Raw genomic sequence first — 18,497 nt, forward strand, 5'->3', positions numbered from 1 at the left:
TATAATTAACACATAACAAGATTTAAAAATATGTAATAGGAGGTTTCTGTCATTAATATTTCTGTTTGAACGCAAAGTATAGGTGTTGACCCACCTATCTACAGTGCATCCGGAAAGTATTCACAGCGCTTCACTTTTCCCACATTTTGTTATGTTACAGCCTTATTCCAAAATGGATTAAATTAATTATTTTCCTCATAATTCTACAAACAATACCCCATAATGACAACATGAATGAAGTTTGTTTGAAATCTTTGCAAATATATTTAAAAAAAACAAAAAAAGCACATGTACATAAGTATTCACAGCCTTTGCCATGACACTCAAAATTGAGCTCAGGTGCATCCTGTTTCCACTGATCATCCTTGAGATGTTTCTACAACTTGATTGGAGTCCACCTGTGGTAAATTCAGTTGATTGGACATGATTTGGAAAGGCACACACCTGTCTATATAAGGTCCCACAGTTAACAGTGCATGTCAGAGCACAAACCAAGCCATGAAGTCCAAGGAATTGTCTGCAGACCTCCGAGACAGGATTGTATCGAGGCACAGATCTGGGGAAGGGTACAGAAAAAAGTTCTGCAGCATTGAAGGTCCCAATGAGCACAGTGGCCTCCATCATCCGTAAATGGAAGAAGTTTGGAACCACCAGGACTCTTCCTATAGTTGACCACCCAGCCAAACTGAGTGATCGGGGGAGAAGGGCCTTAGTCAGGGAGGTGACCAAGAACCCGATGGTCACTATGACAGAGCTCCAGCGTGTCTCTGTGGAGAGAGGAGCACCTTCCAGAAGAACAACCATCTCTGCAGCACTCCACCAATCAGGCCTGTATGGTAGAGTGGCCATACGGAAGCCACTCCTCAGTAAAAGGCACATGACAACCCGCCTGCAGTTTGCCAAAAGGCACCTGAAGGACTCTCAGACCATGAGAAACAAAGATTGAACTCTTTGCCCTGAATGACAAGCGTCATGTCTGGAGGAAACCAGGCACCGCTCATCACCTGGCCAATACCATCCCTACAGTGAAGCATGGTGGTGGCAGCATTATGCTGTGGGGATGTTTTTCAGCGGCAGGAACTGGGAGACTAGTTAGGATCGAGGGAAAGATGAATGCAGCAATGTACAGAGACATCCTTGATGAAAACCTGCTTCTGGGGGTGAAGGTTCATCTTCCAACAGGACAACGACCCTAAGCACACAGCCAAGATAACAAAGGAGTGGCTACAGGACAACTCTGTGAATGTCCTTGAGTGGCCCAGCCAAAGCCCAGACTTGAACCCGACTGAACATCTCTGGAGAGATCTGAAAATGGCTGCACCGACGCTCCCCATCCAACCTGATGGAGCTTGAGAGGTCCTGCAAAGAAAAATGGGAGAAACTGCCCAAAAATAGGTGTGCCAAGCTTGTAGCATCATACTCAAAAAGACTTGAGGCTGTAATTGGTGCCAAAGGTGCTTCAACAAAGTATTGAGCAAAGGCTGTGAATACTTATGTACATGTGCTTTTTTTGTTTTTTATTTTGAATACATTTGCAAAGATTTCAAACAAACTTCTTTCACGTTGTCATTATGGGGTATTGTTTGTAGAATTTTGAGGAAAATAATTAATTTAATCAATTTTGGAATAAGGCTGTAACATAACAAAGTGAAGCGCTGTGAATACTTTCCGGATGCACTGTACAAGATTTTCAGTTTCAGGTTTTGTAAAACTAGGTTCACTTTAGTTTTTGGATACAGGTCTGAAGAGAACTTACTCCACACCTATTGTTTTCACATTTCAGAGCAAGTATTATCCAAGGTAAACACCACCTTTACACAAACTTTACTATGAAAAAGGTTACGTGAAGCCACTAACATCACATCAGACATTTGACACCAAGTTTTTATTGACCTTGTCCTGCTTTTAGTAAATTCTGTTATCTGAATGCACAGTGAATTCTGCATTTACTACTGTACTCCTGCAGAATGGGGACTAGGCCTTCTGATTAATTGTAATTAAAACAAAACAAAACACTATAATGTATATTCATCAGAGGAAAATGTAATTCAGCTAAGTATATTATTTAAAATACAATGTAATACAATTTAGATTCACATGCAAACCATTCATTTCTAGATTTCTAGGTTTTTAGATTAGCTTTAGCAAATAATAGGCTGCACTTGATAAATGGTTGTCCAAAGCCATTAAAGGGCAGTATAACAAATAGTAATTTTAGTAATTTACTGTTTTGTAATAGCTATCCTTTTTGCATATTGAAATTGGATTGGTATTAATAAAAGCTGGAATAGATGGCAGAATAAAGTGCAATATCTTGGATTGCAAACTATAGTTTTCAAGTTTCAAAGGCCCCATGAAGAAAAGCTTTGGATGAGATAATCAGAAGTAATTATATGAAACCATCTTTTTTACACTTATTTTCAAGTTGTGTGTTGCATTAAATTTGCATATTCAATGAAAATAAAAATGGTTGAATGTATAGCTTGCACGAGTGGTAATGTGGCAGCATCCTATATTACAGTGTACAGTTTATATGATTTTTCCATACTGTAAGTCCTGTGTGGGACTGAACATACAGTACTCTGCAGTGATGCGTGCTGCAGTCTGTAGTGGCAGTGAAAGGCAAACCCAGGAATCCCAGACTCCAGACTTCCTGTGTCACCTTGGAGAGACGTACGCTCCTGCCTCCATCTCGCGCCTCTGGAAAAACCAGCTGTGAAACCAGTTAATAAGCCAGATGAAACATCTCACTTGAGCAGCAATAAATAATCAGAGTGTTCTTGTGAACCTTTAATTTGTGCACAGGATGGCAATTGAGTAGCAGACACATAACAAGGGAGTTCCTAAATTATTACCTTCTTTTTAATATCATATACTACAAAACCATATCCAGTGGTTTGAGCATGTTAAAAAAAAAAAAAAACTCTGCAAGGTACCTTTATTGTACCTGTTCCCATGTAGTTCACACCCTTTTTTTTAATTCTTTACTTGTCTTTCAGACCAGCTATTAAGAGAAGCTTGCATTGTCTGTGTTATAATAGGGTTACCAGTCTGTGTTTGCTACTTCTGACATCTTTTCAATGTTTTAGACTGGCATACTTTATTGTGATGAGGAGTTAAATGTTGCTTGATTCAAGTGATTCATCACATTCAGTAATGCTGGACTTTATTGCATCAATCGCGATGCAGGTTCTCTGTCAAAATAAGATTTCAGTGGACATTACTGGATTCATTCTTTTCACTAAAGCGTGGTTTAAACTGTCATTTTCAATTTGCCTTTGACATCCTGAATAAGAACATCTTGATGATAAGAACAGATGCTGTGTTTGTATTTGAAGTGTTCTTTCAAAAGATAAATGTGTTCCATGGTCCCAACAGGAATTGAAGGCTGAGGCAATGTATCCATGTTAGACATAGTTTTTATTTGTGTATGTTATTGTATTGAGCAAGGGAACTTCACCTGCTACCTTCCATTAGGATCCTATGACTTTCTACCTAACTCCAATGAACTTTGATTCAAATGTTTAATCAGTAAATGTGTTTGGTATGTTGTCTCTAAGTTGCATGAATTCACACTGATGAGGTACAGTTACAGAGATGAGATCTGTTTTCAAATTGCAAATGCATTTGTAACAGGAATTTTGTGCTCCACAGCTCCACATAAGTTATAACATATGATGATGCTTCTGTAATATTGTTTAAGAATGCATCTTTTTTTCTGTTGGCATCACACCAACCTTACAGAAATCTGTATCCCTTTGTTTTCTTCCTAAATATTGGTCAAACCACTGAACACTGCAGCTCCAAAACCCTTTTTTGATTTAGCCTAGAACACAGTGCAGTGCATGTGGCAGAACAGCTGTCCTCACTGAGGGATGTTGGTGATTGTATTTCAGGTACCAGTCCCTCTGACAGTCCCCAGCAGCTGAATGAGAAAGGGGAGCCAGACAGCACCTGCGTTCAACCCACTAAGACCTGAAACTGCCCCAGGTGAGCTCTTTGTAGCTTTTTTTTGTTTGTTTGTCTTTTTACTAGTATCTTTGAGCCGTTTCCACCGGTAACTGATCCAGTGGGAATCCATTAGTTTTATTTTAGTTAGTATTATCTGTAGCGCCTGCCTTGGCTTAGTGCTGAGAGAATCCTTCGGCACGTCTTCATTAAAAAAAAAAAAAAAAAAAAACAGAAACAAAAGACATTCATTCTTTTATCTGGCGTTACCATAGGCAGGAGTGAAATCGATGTGTATATATATGCAGAGGCAATTAAACACTTTCTGACTTACCGTACATGCTGTAATGTTTTTGGCAAACAGAAGCAAAAACTTGTTTCTGTACTGTCGGAAAATCCAAAAGAGATCACTTGAGTGTCATGTGAGTTGTGCCCTTAAGTCAAGATACAGGTTCACTAAGAGCAGTCTCTTATTTAATCAAAATACAATCCAGTCAGTCGGTGCTTTCCTTGATGCTGTAAGAGAGACGATAGGCACTGCTGTGTGTATGCAGGCCTGCCTGCCTTCTCCGCAGTCTGGCTTGAGTTTTACCTCTGCAGTGCTGCAGTTGGAATGATAAGTGCTTTCTAAGCTGATCGGTAGCTGAGGTACAGTCTGTGTTGCTCATAGATCTCGTACAATTGTATTAGCTGCTTAGTCTGGCCTAGATGAGTCCTCTGGTTGGATAGCTTTCTGTCTTGGGTCCTGGCCACATGGCAGAAAATCGGATTTTACTCTGCAGATTGGCTGTTTCACATTGGGGTTATCTGCAGAAAGAGAGACGCTTCCTGTCTGTGTTTCGTTAACTTAAAGGAAGTACAAGTGAGCAATTGTCTGTTGATAGTTCTTTATTGAGCTAACACAAGCATATTCAGAGTTCACTTGTAACATCATATCTGGTGTAAATGTGATAAAGTGATAGTGGACACAGTTGTGTTTGTTTTGGTTGTTCTACATGCTTTAGTCATGCTATCCTTCATATTGTCATGTATCCTATCAAAACATTGTTGGCATGTGAAAACTATGGCTATGATGTGCAATTTAATTTAAAATGGTTACTTAGTTACAACGTTTTATTTGAAAACAGATATGCCAATTCCCTTGCTGCTGTAGTCAAATTGCAGATCACAGCCAACACATTAACACTTTAATGTGATTAGCCAATGTTGTTTTTTCCTTCTATGAATCATCTATATCCACTTGAAAGCAAATACTAATAGTAATGTATAAGCAGGGGAAGAACTTTTCACAATATTTTACCATTTGTTTTGGTTTTTCCACTGAAATCTATATTTATATGGATGTACAGAATTGAGGTTTTTGAGAATATATATTCACTCAAGTAAGTTGTGTTTAAATATGTAAGTCCCAAACTAACTACTACAATATGTTTTTGGTTTAAAGAAAAACAAGTTTTTAGCTGTTGTAGCAGTTGTGGTTCTGGAACTGACTGTTAATGTCTGCCATGATAGTTTTGACCATGAATGTTTTTTTTTTTTTTTTTTTTTTTTTTTCCTGTTCTTCATATTATGCAAGTAGTCGTTTGTTCCATTAAGTTCACAGAAATTAAATAAATACCACTTTATTGCCTGTGTTAGGATAGGTGATATTTGACAGATAACAATGAATTAAAGTTGCAATGACAGTGTATACAAAAAGTGTTGTGTGGGAATAAGAAATAGATTACCTGATAGTTCATTACACAAGCTGACAACAGTGTCATTCACACGTGCTATTCACTTTTCAATCTGTACGTTTCTGATATCCTTAGGTTTATATACTCCGTGTTAACCTTGTTACCCTGTGAATGGTGCTTACTCCTTGTGGAGCTCATGTGTTTATTTGCTCTTGCACTTCTAATACTCCACATATAACTGAAATGCACATGATTTCTATTCCTCTTAGTGCAGATTAGGTCAATTAGACCAGAGACTTAAGAGATGCTTTAGAGTAAAGGAAATGAGTTGGCATATTGGACATGTGCAGTGAGTACTTAAAATTAATTTCTGTTGTGTGCTACTTTTCAATATCCTCTTATTACTTTCAAATTTAGTAAGTTTAGAAAGGCAACTGAAAATTTAGGGTGAAAGTGTGAAGGAAATTGTACTCTCTATGGACAAATATTTATGTAGAAGCTTCTGAATGTACAGATGGCACGGTGGCGCGGTGGTTAGCGCTGCTGCCTCACAGCTCCGGGGTCCCGGGTTTCGGCTCGGGGGGCCTGTCTGTGTGGAGTTTGCATGTTCTCTCCGTGTCCGCATGGGTTTTCTCCGGGCACTCCAGTTTCCTCCCACTGTCCAAAGACATGCGGGTTAGATTGATTGGTCTCTCTAAATTGCCCTGTGTGTTTGTGTGTCTCTGTGTGTGTTGCCCAGCAAGCTCCAGCTTCCCCACAACCCTCACCAGGATAAGCGGTTTCGAAGATTGATGGATGGAGCTTCTGAATGTATGGAGTTATTATAAACATGGCTCTAGTGGTGAAAAAGTCTGGAATTCATCAATATTGATTAGATACTTTAATAATGTCTGAAACCAATTTTAAAACTTGTTATAATGTTACCAGACAGTTTCTATGATTTCCATGGCAGTTTCTTATTCGGGTCATTTTAAAGTCACTAAATTGAACCTCAGGGCAAAAAGTCAGTGAAAAACAAAATCGATGGGAAATAATGATGTATTCATTTTTAAAGAGTTGGTGATATTTTCTATGCATAATTGATCCATTGGAAAAACACAATGAAGCACAAGTGAAATCTCACGAACAAATAGTGTATAATTACAGCATTACATATGTTCCATAGTGGAGGTCATGTAAGACACTCTTTTACAGGTTGAAAGGAGAGCATTTCCTTTTGAAATGGCAAAAACATTTAGCTGTTTCAAGAATTGTTTTATTCAATCACAATATTTTAGTGCTAGATAGTATTGAGTAATGTTCTATATTGCCATTAATGACAATTTGGGAGATACACAATGTTGCCATTTTAAAACAGAAATCTGTACTAAAGGTCATATAGCAGGAAATGCAATATGTATCATACTCCGGTCATTTTAATGTATTTTTCTACCTGCATGGCATAATAAATCAATATAAACCTAATGCAAATAGTGTTATATTCAGGGAAAACATGATTATACTAGTTAGAGTGTTAACTGGAGTGGTAATAAGTTAACTCAATTAAACTTACATAATCCTTTGGTGAGTATTTAAACAATGTATATTAGATACATCTTGTTAACTAAAAGTGTTATTTGTGCCATACTTCAGAAATACACTTGGTGATTTTCTTTTTAGATGTAGTTACATAATAATAATGCACAGTAATGTACATCCTTAGCTGCACATGTACTTCTCTTACACTACACTACCGGTGCTGAAATTGGCAAGCAAAGGGGATCAGGAGACTGATGTGTACACTAGGTATATCTGTAAATCTGAAAATAGCCTTTCATCCGAACCCCATGTGTAACTGTTGTCAAATAACACCAGCCTTTGTTGATCATGTGATCACATGCTGTATGCTTCTGTTTTTTCACTTTTCTTGAGAAAGAAAAAAGGTGTGTGAAATCCACCAGCACTGCTTAAAAAGGAGCCTAGCTGGTTCAGAGGAAGCGTGCTCTCGATTGTCTTTGCTCGGCTTGAAAGCTGAAGCTGTCTTCTCAAGTCATTAAGACACGGGCAGAGCAAGAGCCAAGGAAGATGGTACGTACGTGTTCACATTGCATTGAACTAGTTTTTAATAATGGCATTTCCATTAATGGAATAATGAACCCCCCGTTTTTGTAAACAGTCTTTAAAAGAGCAGGAAAGAGGGTATGCAATTTTTAGCGCATGAAACAAAAAAGCAGTTTCTGAAAATTAGCAGGCCGCTAGGCTGTCTGCAACGAACGCATGAAATGATCTTGCATTGTTAATAAAGCCTGTTGTCATGGCAACCCTCTTGCTAGTTTACAAAACCCTTGGGCTAGTTTCAGGAACATTAACTCTCTGCAGCCATACAAAGGAAACATAATGACCCTGTGGTGGAATAATAGTTTTGTGTAGTAATACTGAAGCCTGCAAAGGAGTATCTGTTTTAAGAGGTTTAAATTCCAGCATTTTCTCATTGCTCTAATCCCCTGCCCTGTGGAGGGGTAGCAAGCTGTTTATCAGACATTACATTAGTAAAAAAGATTTTTGTATTCTTTCTTAATTTTGTGGTGTAAATATAGTAAAAAAATATATATATAGTATAGCTACTGTATTCAGGTATCACCAAGATTTGTGACCTAAATTTCACATATAGCAATGTATATTTTGTATGGTAGAAAAACATCAGTGACTACACAATATGAGATACATTTGAAAGCTACCCTCCCAGAAGCATTAGCTTATGATAAAGTGGGTCACTGTGTCTGCATTTCTTCTTACAGGAAGTCATGTATAATGTAGAAAAATATGTACAGTACGTTAATAACAATTATGAATATGCATGTAGATTCTACTGGTGCATGAAATTTGAAATGTGTTTTTTGTGCAACTTAATTACATTGATTAATGCATTTTAAACAATAGATTTAATCATTTTATTAAATAAAATACTTAGTTTTCCATTAACAAAATGTATTTTTTCGGTAGGGAAAGATTTTTTAAATGTTATTTATCACTGTTTTATCTGCTGTAAAATCCATTTCTCTCCACAAACTGAATGCTAAAAATAGCACATGGCCCTTTTAGTTATAACAGCTGTTCACTGTTGCATAAGGTTCATCTGAAATTTTAATCATGTTTTGAATCAGATTTGTCAACAACCTGTTTTCTTTGTGTGTATGATGGTTAGGGTACATGCCATCCTAAATCATGTATATATAATGTCTGTATAATGTATAAAAACATTGAGAGTTTTTAGTATTTTTATTATAAGATAGAATCAGTTCCATGTGGAATGTATTTTCCATTCCCTCAGTGCATGTTCCAGAATTAAGAATTGTAAGTAAATGTACAGACTTCAGTTCCGCTTGTTTTCCGCTTGTCTTCTTTTTTGGATATTTTGTATGTGCCTTACATTTGGCACTGTATGATGAATGTGAACATTTTGAAGTAAAAAGTGCACAGTGGATTAATTTAGTATATGTGTGTGTGTGTGTGTGTGTGTATTACTGTATGAAATATGACAATATATATAGAATAATAAATTATGATGCAGTGCTGGGTGGCATGGTGAGAGACCACCCCCGAACTGCTCTGCAGCTCCACGGACCACCGTGACTGGCTACCCCTTCAAAAAACTGGAATATATATCATAATTGTATTGTTATAACAATAGCAATGTTAACAGGCTCACAACTGGTAATACCCTTAGCTTCTCTTGTTTTATATCAAATTAGTTATATTATATATTATATTATATATATATATATATATATATATATATATATATATATATATATATACCAAATATATGTTATGATGTTGCATATTGCTGAAACTAGTCTTCAGATTTAAGTGCACTGCAATAGTGTGCGTGTGGACGGGTGTTGGGGGTATTTAGAAATGGGTAAGGTAGTTTCTCTATTTTAGCAACTGCCAAATTGCAAACTGCCAGTAAACTATATTTTACCTTTTAGTACTTCTTCTTGTTGGTTTACTGTTGCTCTAAGATTCCACAAGGAAACTTCTATATGATCACCATATGGAATGTATTTGAATTATGTTCATGTAGGATACTGCCTATATAAGCTGACTGATTCTACCTATGTGCAGAGAAACTTCTCTGACTGTCAGAGGAAACTCTCTCAGGCTGTTGTTGATTATCACCCTGCAATTGCTTGAATACACTACATTGACTGATTCTGCAAACCAACTTCATAGTGAAGACTCATTGTCTTCCACAATATCAATATATGCCTTTTATATCTACCAAAGTTCATATAAGAGGTTTTCTCATGCCATATAGGCTGCCAGTTCTATAGACACTGCCACAGTGGATTCCTTCAGCTAAGAGTTCCTTGCAGGCAGTGTTGGCACAAGCTGTATATGTGATTTGCAGGTTTCCATTCCCTGGGGTACAGGAAGAATTGTTGCTTGTGCTGTAGGCACTGTGAGATGCTGGCTGGCAAAGATCCATGTTTGCCAAGGTATCCCAAGAAGGTTTTAGAATTCTTTCACTGTGTCCTCTCTGTATCTCAAGGCTTTTTTGGATTTCCATCCTCCGTGTAGCTGTTGCCAGACTCCAAGAGAAAGACCCTAGTGTCATCACCTGAACATGATGAATTGCATGTTTTTTCAGATACTGCTTTTTTTTTTTGAGAGCTTAATGCAACTCTGTAGTGAGTGCTAGCAGCCCTGGGACTCTACATGTGCTGATGAAGAGGCGTATAACATATTTTAATTCCAAATGCCAATGGACCAGTAAAGATGGCAGGGGGGAAAATATATATATATATACGTTAAAGAGCTGTCTTTCTGTAATCCAACAGGTTATTGGTCAGCCTCCATTTAGAGCGAAGCTATTAAAGGACAAATGCGTGATTTGTTCAGCAAATTCTGTAAAGGAATGGCTTAAAACTCTCTATATAGCAATAAAAGCAAAAATCCTTAGGAGATTAGGTTACAGTTCAATTTTAACAGAGCTAGATTACAATATGCCATGGCTGTTGGTAACCTCAAAGATGTAGATTAAAAGGAATTTTATTGTATTACACTGAAGCCTTCAGCCCTCCAAACTGCCCAAATGATGGAGAAGCATTTTGGTTCACTCTCCGGATTCTCTTGAAGGCTTGTAAACAAGAAATTGGCAGATGGTTAGAATTTCAAATAACACTCTCAGAAGGGGCAGCTTTAAATGTGTGTCACAGATTTGAGGAACTTCACCACTGGTAAGTAAGTAACTTAATCCTTTATAAATATTTGTGATCCTCCGAATGCTATCAACATTATCTCGTAGACGCAATCTGACAGCACGAGTTTGGCATTATATTCTTAATGAATAAAAGATTTGGCAAGGATCTGTATCTGTGGGAGAAAAGTAACAGGTTACAGACTGTTAAATGAAGGGTGTTTGTTTTAGTGGCTTAACTAGATTTATGATGTAAGTATATATATTTTGTTGCATCAGTAATTCGCAATGACCTAAACACTACTCGGATTATTATATTTTATTTATTAAGAGAGAAACGACATAACAGCAGGCATTTACATCTTTATTCTCTCTGTTATTTTAGTATAACACAGCTGTCCATGTTTTGGGCACTTGTCATGTAAATAAAGTCAAAAATATATTAGCATAAGACATACAGTTTATTTTTTAAGATGTATTATATGAGAAAATCAAATTTCTTTGTTTCCACATTTGGGAAATAAAGCATGTGACAATTTCCTCGCACCCAACATGTTAGCGGACTAAAACCTGGTTTTGCCTACAGAATTAAACACAATACTAATAGGAACATAAAACCATGTGTAAACACTCTCTGGCATCGCTTTATACAACAGCAGTTAGACTCTAAACAATTTCATACCTTTTTGTATAGGCTGGTATTGGTGCTGACACCTGTCTGCCCTGTAGACGTGAAGGGTTGCCCCAAATCCCCAGGGTCTGTTTATTTCAAACTAGCTGTGATTTATCCACCTAGCAGTCAGGTGGCAAGTTGGCACCGTGTTATAAATTTGAGATGTGAATATAGCAACGAGTCCCCCGAGACAAGACCCCATCTGTGAGGTGAAGCCGGCAGTGTTGTACCCTACCGAATTCTGTACTAGTCCTATTTGTCGTAATATTTACTACCAGTAAATCTGTCTCATGGAGGAAAAAAAAGAAAAAGAGAAGATGCAAATTCTATACCATCATTTTACAATTTTTTGATTTCACTGTTGTTTTAAAAAGAGGTCTTGATACTTTAATCCTATATTCTGTTTTCTGTTCTATTATTATAATTTTTTAACAGATGAGATATAAAGTCCAGTGCAAACGATTTCAAGATGTCAGTGTCCATTCAGTGAGGCAGGGGACTGTGCTTTAGGCCAGTGCTTGCCAGAAGTTACTCAAACTCAATTGAAAAACGTGTTTCTCCAAATACTGATAAGAAGTAAGCGCAGGTAACTGCCATTTTACCAGGTGCGTAGAGGGGCGTCAGACAGCCGGCAACCTTGGAAACACCCCTACACTGCAAGGGCGCAAGCGAACTTATTGAAAGTGGCCTGGATTGTTAGCTTCTATATGTTCAAAAACGAGACGAAATGTGAAAAAAAACAAGAAAGCGACTTTACTGGCAACTTAGTTTTAGCAATTAAACACTGTCGTGTGAAATGTTAACTTTTTCCTGAGCCCTGCAGCCAGCTGGTTCTTTAATGAGGGATTACTCTTTCTCATATAAGGAAAAACAGAATCGCCTTTGAGCATTTACAGTTGTATGCGTAATATTTTTGTTTGGTGCAGGGTGTGAACCTTACTTAATGTTACTTGTTCGGTTCGGTTTTATGACATACAGATAGTTGACCTTAAAACATCTGTATTCTGTCTGTATGTAATTTAGTACATTTTCTGTTTCTGGGACGTAGGATGAAGTCTCACATGGTTTTTAATTTGGCAGTGTTTTGATAGAGAGTTCCAAAAGGAAGTCATTTAAAAAGACATTCACAGCATATCAGCAATGGAAAACTTACACTGTTTGTGGTTTTATTTCACTTAGGTAATATGAAAAAACAAACACATTTTAAGGATGTTTTAGAAAGATTTCTCTGTGGGGAATTTTAAGGGGGTTTGGACCTAATAACTTTCAGAAGACATTCAGGGGCAGATAAAATAGAAAAGAGACAAAGTGGAACAGAGCCAGTTACTTTGACCTTGATAAAGTTATGGGAATAGCTATTCTTTCACTGGGGCAAATAATGAAGAAACAGGAGGACTGGAATGAATTTAGTAATTATTTTCTCACTCAAATCCATTTCCTGTCTTTAAGTGTGTAGCCTATTAAATGCTCCATTATTAGAAATCTTACCTTTTCTTTGTTTACTGCACACTGTTGAGAGAAATATACCCTGTGGGGAAATGTTAAGTGGAAACTGTATCCAGTCAAGGAAAAAAGAAAAAGAAAAACAATTTTAGCTGAGGTTTCATGAATGCTTTCAATCATGAAAACTATGACACACTAACCTGCTGTGGGCTTCCATTGCTCCTTTAGTCATTGCTCTTGATTATTTTTCTCTGCTATGTTTCACTGATTGATTTACATTTATTTTTCTCTTTTCCTTTATTTCCAAATTCTCTTCTGGGCCAGGGCCTTTAACACCGTGTCTTTTAGGACTAGCATAGGTAACTTGACTCCTGAAAACCCTTTGAAATGTCTAAACAGAACTCAACCCAGTAATAACCCTACTCAGTAAAAAGAAAGAAAAAATCTGCCTACATAAGGCAGTATGGACCCTGACTCACTGATGCACAGACTGTTTGGTGTAAATAAACCTGCTTAGAACTGAAGACTCAGTAGTAGAATTTTTATTTTTTATTGAAGTGTGTAAATGTGCTGATAAGGTAGTATTTAACAGTATATTTTAGTTTTGTTTGTCTATCTGTTATTAAATAAGGCATATATTTTGCCAGTCACAATATGTGATCACCACACAGAGTGCAAGAGCTTTAAACATCACAGTCAAGTGCAGAGTACATTCACAGTACTTTATCAAAATAACAATAGCATAACTGATTTTTAAACCAGAGGTATTGCGTTTGTTATTTTTATTAACAATGGAAAAATTGTTACAAAAATGTGTATAATGAAAACTTTGTAATATGGTTTAACAGTATCTTGCTTTTTTGTTTTCTTAAAGCAACTGAACTATTTTGTAACCTATAGTATAGTTCATACTTGGGTGGTATGAAAGTATTTCCTTTGAATCTTATTCTGCTGGAGTTGATTGTACCTGTGTAGTCTGGAAGATTTGATTCACTAATAAAAACAATTCAATGATTTTTTGATTATTCTTTTTTTCTTCATTTTCTAGACTTGTATATATTATTATAAAGAAACAAAGAAATTGCATTCCAGGATGCATTTGTTTTAGAACATCCTGGGATAAAGTAACACAATCTAAAGATATCAGAAGCGCAAGACTCAAATTCTAGATGGTTTATTGTATTACACTTACACATATTTTTATTGTACATGTAACTGGAGCCTTGCATTTAGGAATGAAGTATAGCCTAATGTTTCAGCATCTCCAAAATAGTATTTCTAATTTTCTTAATTGCTAAGTACTAAACTGTATGTTTTTTATTATATAAATAATGTATTTTTTCATTATTTTAATTTATTTGTGTTGAATGTTGCCTGAAAATGCTACAAGCAATATAGCTCATAAAATAGAAGCACATATTTTATAGCTTCTAATTCCTGCTGATCTCCCTTAAGACTGAGCTGACAAAGAGGTGTTGCAGAATTTCAGCATCCAAACACTTTCCAACCCAGGGAGAAAAGCTGCAGGTGGGGATTTGAAATGGGTATTAGATTAAAGCAGTAATCGTTCCTGTACTTGTTTTTGTTTCTTTTAAAATATATATATTCCCCCAATACACATTATTTTAGAGAGAACATTGGATATTTGACACAAAGACAAAATGATAAATGCATTGTTTCATACAGATGGGGATAACATTTCAAATAGTGGTTGTATTAGCATCACCTCAAGGAAGAGTGTGTGTCTGTACAACTGTAAGACATGTTAAGGTGGCAGAACATACCAGATAGCAATTACCGTTTGTATTGATTACAAAAATTTAGTAAAGAGACTGATGGAAACGTATTTATATTCTACAACCTGGGGCAGGGAATCTGAGAAGAACTGGCAAACCACTTGCAACCTGAATACTATTCCCTTCAACCTCATCTGTGGATATGATATTGTTTTTGTATGTATTGATTTTATTTATTTGCCAGTCATGGGGAAACAAAAATATAATGTTACATAAATATGTTGTATATGGGACAAAGTACAGATCATTAATCTGACTTAATTAATATTAAGTAATATTATTGTCACGCCCCCCAACCCACAACTAACATGTCCTAATTTCTGAAACATTGAAAGCGTACAATCTCCTAAAATGTTGTTAGATTTACAATAGTATTAATGAAACTAGGAAGAACGTATTGTTGAGGGTGCAGTTTTTGTTCATGTAAGAAATGCATTTGCTTTAGTACCAGAAAACAGGAACCAGTAGGGAGGACTTGAAGTTGTATTGAAAGGTAGCACATACTACCATCGCTCCCACCTTCTAGCACCATAGTCAAATAAATTCTGCACTTCAGTGTTTTTGTAGTGCCATATATTTGTGTAATCTAATCGAGGAATATTGGTAACAAGTTTTTATATTTTTAGTACTGTTTACAAGACGCATGTAACAAACATTTGTTGTTATAAAATAATTTATTATACCTTACTATTTTGTAATGATAAACCTGTTCATTTCAATGTGCACAGGAATTATTTATTATTGATTTTAAGGGTTTCTAAAGGCACTTTAAAATGAAATTATACTATATATAACCTGTATCAATCACCATTTTACATTGCACGTTAAAGCACAGAAGAAACTAAAAAGAAACCGCATCCTCCCAGTAACATATTGGGACACTAATGTTGTTCCCTTTTTCCCATTACAGTTGCACAATTAGATCACACATTATAAACACAGCCATTTAGACTGTGTGTACACACTAATTTTCTCATGGATTGTGTGTTTAAATTCCTGTGACCTTAGTCTGGAGCTCTGTCTTTTTTTCTCTTTAGGAAAAAGACCTTAATGACAACCAGATGCTGCTTGTAGTTTCCTTTTTCTTTCCTTCTTTTTTTCTTCCTGGACCCCCAGCTGTCTGCCCTCACCCGTCACTCTACCTTGTAAAAAAAAAAATGTTAAAGGCCCAATTACAGGGTCTAAACAATCTGAGAAGGAAGAGACTTGTGGGTCAACTAGCTTCAGAAGCAAGAGGAGAGTAGTGTTAAGAAGCTACTCCATTAGTTCATGGCTTTCTGCAAGACAAAACGAAAGAAAAAAAGCATAAATGAGGTGAAAGTCAGTTTGTGGATATATTGGAGCACAGTCGGCAAATGGCAGGGAAAACCTGTTGGCTACCTTTTTGTCTGCAAAATTCCTAATGTTTTGGCTCAAATTAAACAAAGCAATCTTGAGGAAGACGGCATGCTGAAGACAATAGCTCACAGCTGGGGAGGTTAGCAGCTCGAGCACTGTGGGAGACTGTAGCTGTCAGGATTAAGGCTGATATTGGGTGGGTGAGCATAATTTTCGTTTATTCGCATTACTGAGTTTAGTGCTTGTGCTTCTTAATTATATTTGATGGCAATAGCCTTTTAAAAGCTCATTACCCTTATGTGTATCTCTATAACCAGATTTGTCACTGACATCCAAGAACGGGGGGCAAAAATGCGCCGTTGCATTTTTAAATCATCAGGCAAAACAGAACAGATTACAGTAAACTGCAGCATTTAAATTACTGTTTGCATCACAATTTAGTCTTGCATTCAAATTTGCGGCTGTGATTTCTATGTGATGATGCCTGTGTTTGCCAAGCAGTTAGATATTGTGGAGGTGTCCAGAAAAGCTTTGTGTTTCTCAACTGTGCAAGCTTTATCCATACAACCGTGTTTCATAGCTATTTAAGGCTGCTTCCTTCTGATTCTGTAGTCAGTCATGCATATGTTATGCAGTGTGGAACCACTGATAGGCAGGTTGATATCATAAGCCCTGCTGATCTTTTTCTCTCATGGCCACAGATTGGCTAGTAACTTTGAAAGCAGACATCTCCACCAGAGCATTCTCAGATCCAATTAACTCTTTCCACTTCTAATATTTTGCATCACCATGTTTTTTCTCATTGTAATTGTGATTGGTACTTGCATTCATTTGAAGGTATTGTAATTAAATGTAGACTATTCAATTAGAACTATTTTCTTGATAATTTCAAGTATAACATTATGTATGGCGTTTTTCCTTTTTTCTCTATCTTACAAATGTAATACAAAAGGAGAAACTTTATAAAAATATACATACATGCTGATTTACCAATATATATGAATTATAACATGGAGTTCAATTTTTAGTGTTATTTAGGCTACAATGTTTTTAATTAACTTGTATAACATGTATCTGGTTGAAAAAAGGCAGTCCTCCTGTATTATTTTATTTCTAAGCATGTTATAACTATGTAACTTATAATAATGGTGAGATTGATGGGGTTAATTATTATAGATTAAATTATGCAAATATTCTACCTCTTGTTCCCAGATGATTTTGAGGTTCCTACATGTGTTGCGTTTCTTTGAAACAAAATATCTGATTAAGCATAATCAAAGCAGCAAATAATATACTTTTGTACCATAAGTATATTAGACACAATCTGTTTTCTGTTATGTTTTCAATAAAAACATTGTCAAGTTTTGAAGGGAAATGCATTTTATTATACAGATGATAAGGTTTATCACTTGCCCTGATAGCTTTTTACTTTACATACAAGTGGATTCAATTCACTGTCAATACATCTCTTTTTTGGATCTTTAAAAGTGTTTAACAATAACTGTTAACTGTAAGGGGGAGTATATGTTAGACAGACAATAAGAGTGTACTTGTTAAACTGACAACTGGAAAACAGTACAGTGAATTATAAATGGATTATGATCGTGAAAGACATTACCTTAAGGGAATTATTTCAAAAAATGTGCTGACAGTGAAAGACATTTTTTGTGATTTTGTGAATTTTTGTGTGATTAGGTATTATTATTTTGCAATATAGTATTATATTTGATCTACAAATGCAGATTTAGGCAGTATTTGCTCAAATTTGAGGAAGCAGACATACAATGTATCCCAGGATCTCAATATTACCAGCCAATATATTGTAATCTAATGGCCTATTATATATTGTGATTCTGAGATAATTTATTTTACCATCATGAGATTACAGAATGGTAGTACTGATCCTGTGCTGAATTATCTCAGGATCTTAATACCAGTCTTTATGTGAACACAATATAATTCAATCTCATAATCACAATATTAGAAATAGGGCCTATCTGTTTTTATTAAAGCCAATGCCTCAATGAGACACCATAGCACTAGAGTGGACTGGTAATATTGATCTGCACCTCCACAAAAAAATTACTGTTAAAGCTCCTGCAAAAGCCATTGTTGGAAGCTGTGTGCTTTCTGTTCTTCATTAAGATGGCAACATGGCAAGGTTTCTCATTGAGCAATTCCCATGTCAACTCCAAAAGCTATGTAAGCAGTATTTGTTACTATTGAGGCAGAAGAGGTGACTTTAAATAATTTGACACCCAATAAGGCTCCATTTTCCAGGTAAAATTTAAGCATTTTGCGTTGTCATAGTGCACCACTCTAGCTGTTGAAGGACACTAAATAATAACTTTCTGTATTGAAAACCGAAGGGAAATAAAATGCGTTGTAGCTAAAACTGTCTTTCCTCCTAGTACAAGTTCCTTACTTATATAATCAATTTG

The 18,497-nt window shown here is 36.2% G+C and overlaps 1 protein-coding gene across 6 annotated transcripts in view; it reads left to right on the forward strand.

Annotated features, from left to right (window-relative positions):
* Positions 1–18,497, forward strand: part of fam110b (family with sequence similarity 110 member B) — a 49,391-nt gene that overhangs the window by 24,850 nt on the left and 6,044 nt on the right. For 3 of the 6 annotated variants that reach the window (XM_066720001.1, XM_066720008.1, XM_066720017.1), the window contains one exon: positions 3,897–3,990. The gene's annotated coding sequence lies outside the window, so the exon portion shown is untranslated. Of the gene's footprint in view, positions 1–3,896; positions 3,991–7,539; positions 7,692–15,950; positions 16,257–18,497 lie in introns of those variants that run through there. The other 3 variants (XM_066720025.1, XM_066720042.1, XM_066720034.1) reach the window with 3 other exon arrangements.

Source organism: Amia ocellicauda, chromosome 2 (genome assembly GCF_036373705.1).
Source record: "Amia ocellicauda isolate fAmiCal2 chromosome 2, fAmiCal2.hap1, whole genome shotgun sequence".
NCBI lineage: Eukaryota > Metazoa > Chordata > Actinopteri > Amiiformes > Amiidae > Amia > Amia ocellicauda.